The sequence below is a fragment of the Papaver somniferum genome, chromosome 1 (genome assembly GCF_003573695.1).
Source record: "Papaver somniferum cultivar HN1 chromosome 1, ASM357369v1, whole genome shotgun sequence".
NCBI lineage: Eukaryota > Viridiplantae > Streptophyta > Magnoliopsida > Ranunculales > Papaveraceae > Papaver > Papaver somniferum.
This window is the reverse complement of record NC_039358.1, coordinates 123,375,106-123,380,531: the sequence shown is the minus strand read 5'-3', so window position 1 is coordinate 123,380,531 and position 5,426 is coordinate 123,375,106.

Sequence of the window (5,426 nt, the reverse complement as noted above, 5' to 3'; positions counted from 1 at the left end):
TAATGAAAGTCTATACATAAGCACGACTTTTGTATCAAGAGTAAGATATAGAATAGATAGACTTTTGTGTGACAGATAAGTTCAAGTCTCCACATACCTTTTAGTCGATGAAGATCCACCAGTTCCTTGAGTAGTCCTTCGTCTTGTATGATGATTGCCATGGAGTCTTGATCTCAACTACATTTTCTATCCTAGTCCGAGACCTTTAGCTATGTAGGCTAGAAATCAAGACTTATAGTTTTGATCACTAACATTGACAAACATGCTTGAGATAGAAACGCATGCGAGTTCAACCGAGCAATGCTCTAACAATCTCCCCCTTTGTCAATTTTAGTGATAAAACTATTAATATATATGGAATACAAAAAATAAATAAATTAACTTTTGTAGCTCCTATTCCACATGCCTGATCTACAACATTACTCGAAATCTTCGTCACTTCCAAGTACTCCAATGATCCCAATGTTTGTAAGTTTAGCATCATCGTTGTTGAAAATCCGTATCTATAACAACAAGAAAACAATAGTTCTCAATCATTGTTATACAATGTCATAGTATCATTACACAACGTCAAAGTCCAATTGTATCACAACTTCAACAACAATACTATGGTGATATGTATCACCTCCCCTTAGTAAATACTCCATCTCACATGGAAACCACTCCCCCTTACATAATGATCCGAAAACCATATGTATTTGTAGTGTGAACTACATATTAATTCTCCCCCTTTTTGTCAATAAAATTGGCAAAGGTACAAGAACGGGATCCTAATGAAATTTCCGAAAGAGACATTTCTTGACCAAAAGAAAGCAAATGTATATCATCTTATTTAGATGCAATCATAAAGCCGAATCTAAATGCATTCATCAAAGAGTTTGTAAAGATACAAGATAACCCCTACAATATTCCACAGCCGCACTTCCCACAAAGATTTGGCAATTAAGCACAAGTTCAAAAGAACTCTCCCCCATATAATGTCATTCCCGAAAGAACAACAAGAGCGACCTTAATTTCGAAAGAAAAGAAGGATATCTTTGGACATAATAAATCACATACAAGTAGGAATTTGAATCCAAAAAAAAATTCAATTAAACTAACCACAAGAGAACCCATGATTATTTTAATCGACAAATGATCAACATAATGAACTTATGGAGACTCAAAATATACAATTAGATTAATCACAAGAGAACCTATAATTAATCTAATCGAAATACACAATCAAACTAATCACAAAAGTAATCAATTTAATTGGTCATGCTCGACATAAGAAAACTTACGGAGCAACAACTAAATAACCAAAAAAGATGATCAATTTAGTTGAATATGCTCGACATAAAGTACCTTACGGAACAACAACATAGCTAATCATGAAAATAATCAACTTAGTCGTTCAATGCTCAACATAAGACACTTCACGGAGCCTCACAGTAATACATAAAATATGGATTTTAGGGAAGATCAATTACTGCGGAATACATAAGGATTCATTCTATTTTCCATCACTATTCGCATAACGACATTCAATAGACATAATCCTTGAAAACAAAAGATTTTAACTTATCTTTCATCAAAAATTGACAATATAGGCTTAACTTTTGTATTTGTCAAGGGTCCATTCATCCCTTTATCAACATATGAATATTGACTTATGAAAGACTTTACTTTTGACAAGATATGGGACGGCCAAGTTCACAGACGTAAACACACACATCCCATAACAATATTGCAGTATATAAAATCATAAAGATTAATACTGCAAAAATCATCTTCCAAACAAATTTAGAATTTAAACCAATAAGTCTAAAAACATGAAGATGAAAACGTTGGACATAGCTCTGTGTAATCACAATAATGGCTATTCCAAACTCTAGTTATTCTTCTAATAGAAAGAAAATAGAAGATTTACTAGATAAATAAGAACACAAATTACTCTTCTTCCTCATCGGAGATACTCCAATATGCTTGAATTGTGTTCAATTCTTCCTTGAGCTCGGGAAACTTCGTTGCAACCAAAAACAATTTTTCTTGGACACACTTCACCCTTGAATCGACCTTACACACACCCTTATGAATTTTTTGAAGAAGACTCAAAGTAGTAGGGTCACAATCATTAAGTGAAGCATCTCTTTGTCTTTTGCACACATTCTCCCTTATGCGTCTAAAGGTACACGGACGAACCGGTTTGGGAACCCCTAGAGAGTTGCCAATCGAATCAAGACCACGATCACGACAAATTTGTACAATCAAGCAAGGGTAACCTAACATCTTGATGGGTTAAGTCATCGAAGTCATTTGATAAATGATAAAACCACAAATATCGAGACTTTGAACACCCGATTCAAGGAAATAGACTAATTCCGCAAACTCATGACTCCACCAAGAATTCTCAATCGTGGAGGGACAAAAATTGGGGATACCAAGTTTCCCAGAAGCCAACAATGGGATACTAAGATCATGAGTAGGAAACTTTCCTTGATTCCAAGCTACCTTCTTGCCACAAATCCCAAGAGAGATTTCATCACATGATGGTTGTTCATCACTTGGTCTAGGAAGACGCACGTTCCCCAACGGAATGTTGGTGATCTTTGAAATTAATTCTCTATCAACAAGAAACCTTTCTATATTTATCATGGATTTTAATTCTATCTTATTAAAATCAACATCATGAATGTTGGCATAGAAAATTTTTGTGAGAGAATCAAAACCTTGACCATTACCATCAAAGATATTTCCAAGCTTGAATTTTTTAAAACAAGCTAAATCCTCTTCATTCCCACTAGAGAGATTCAATTTCTTTTCTAGGATAAAACCTTTAGATGAAATCTTTTCAAAAATACTAGCACAAGAATCATCCACAAACCTAATCCTAAGTGAGTTTTGGTCACAAGGAACATTCATGCTAGAGATATTTGAGCTTTTGAAGCTTCTTTTTGAGCCCTTAGAATTCATCATAAGATCTAAGAAATTGAAAAGGACAAGAGGAATTCACTTACTTGGAGTGAAACTTGAACACCCTTTCTTTCAATTTCTCCAAGAAGGCTTCAATGGAGGAAAAAACACACAAAACCCTAGAGGTTCACGTACGCGGACGGGTGATGAAGAAGAGGGTACGCGAACTTCTTCTTTATAAGACCAATAATGGGCTTGGACCTGTTTGTGAACCGTGACCCACACAAGGAAAGTGGGAATTTCTTAGTCGGTTGCACAACAAAGACTATGCATCACGTGACAATACACTTTTGTGAGAGACGGTGGATGCAGTCGAAAGCTTTATTTGGTATTCTAAAAGACAATAACAAAACTGTACACAACTCAAACATTTCTTGCCCCATTTCAAGATATATACAAATGGGGTAGTGCCAGGCTTGTTACCAAGAGGCATAATGTGCAGAGGAATTCTCATGCAACATTTCTGGTTGATATGTGTGAACAGTCCTTGTGATATAATCAACGTAATGATGATAATCAGGGCAGTCAGAGCTTCCTATCCTTCGTTTAATATGGCTAGAAGGAAGATTTTTCTGAATCCTACGCTGTACAATATTATTCGAAGGTTTAACATTACATAACCTTTTTCGGAAGGATTCTTAGACTTAACAGAATTAAGTTTTTCTAAGAGATTAAAAATGCCTTCGAACGCTCTAAATATATCTTTATCAATTGATCCATTACGATAGTATTCCTCAAAGAGATCAAGAGTTAATCTTGTGAGATCCATATCCTTGAGCGTGACGAACGTTTCCTCAATCTTTCCTTCTTTTTATTTTTTCCTTTAGATTGGTTTTCATCATCTAACATTTCCTTTTTAGATGAAGTGAGATTATTATGTGAACTCGGAGGTTTTAAAAATAATAATCCTTGAGCAATCTTTAAGGACTTCTAGCGTGCGTTACAGATGCCAAGAGCAAGTTTTCCAAAGAATTTCCCATGGGACAATTTTTAAGAAACGAACAAACACAAACTTATTAGGTTTAGAGTGTTTGCCTGCTCTGGTACCAATTGAAAAAGTGGGGGTACAACAACCACACCCAATATTTCGCTTAGCAATCTGTATGGACAAACTCCAATATACTTTCTAGAGAATCAACTAGACAATCAGACTCAATCTAGATAAAAAGTATATCAAAGAGTTTATATCTCAATCTCTCGATTTGATATATACTCAAGCAAAATCTTCGAGTATTTATCAAATAATAGAGAGATAACTTGGATGGTACCAAAGACCAATATCCAAGTGTCAATCAATTTAAATCAACAACCAAAAGGTCGGATATTCTAATTGTTTGAACAACGCACAACCTGTGATATTTCAATTATATAACAAAATATAATGCGGAAAAGAAGTAACACAGACACCAGAATTTTGTTAACGAGGAAACCGCAAATGCAGAAAAACCCCGGGACCTAGTCCAGATTGAACATACACTGTATTAAGCCGCTACAGACACTAGCCTACTCCAAACTAACTTCGGTCTGGACTTTATTTGAACCCCAATCAATCTCACACTGATCCAAGGTACAGTTATGCTCCTACGCCTCTGATCCCAGCAGGATGCTACGTACTTGATTCCCTTAGCTGATCTCACCCACAACTAAGAGTTGCTACGACCCAAAGTCGAAGACTTTTAATAAACAAATTTGCATCACACAGAAAAGTCTACGGTGATAGATAAATTCGTCTCCCAAGAATATACCTATGAGTTTTGTTCCGTAGGTGAACAAGAACCAATTGATAAACAGGACTTATATTCCCGAAGAACAGCCTAGTCTTATCAATCACCTCACAATAATCCTAATCGACGCAGCGAAAAAATATATTGTGGAATCACAAACGATGAGATGAAGTGTTTGTGATTACTTTTCTATCTTGCCTACCGTAGATGTAAATCTCGAGCCAATTATTACAATCGTACTCGTAACGATAGAATATCCAAGATCAGATCATACAACTACAAGAAAAGTAATATCGGTATGGCTTCACAATCCCAATGAAGTCTTTAAGTCGTTAACCTAGTTTTAGAAGAAGAAACCAAAGGTTAAAGGAGAATCGACTCTAGCTATGCAACTAGTATCACACGTAAGGTGTGGGGATTAGGTTTCCCAGTTGCTAGAGTTCTTCCTTATATAGTCTTTCAAATCAGGGTTTGCAATCAATGTTAGCTTGGTAACAAAGCATTCAATATTCACCGTTAGATGAAAACATGATTAGATTCAAGCTAATATTTCTCAACCGTTGGATCGAAAACTTAGCTTGTTACACACAAATGAAATGTCCAATTTTGAGTTTACGAACCGTTCCCAAACATTAACATTTGTTGGTTCAACAATAGTTAACCAAATGGTTAGCCATATGATCACTTTCATATCCACCATATTCTTCTTCACCATAACTAGTTCAAATGACTCAAATGAACTAGTTA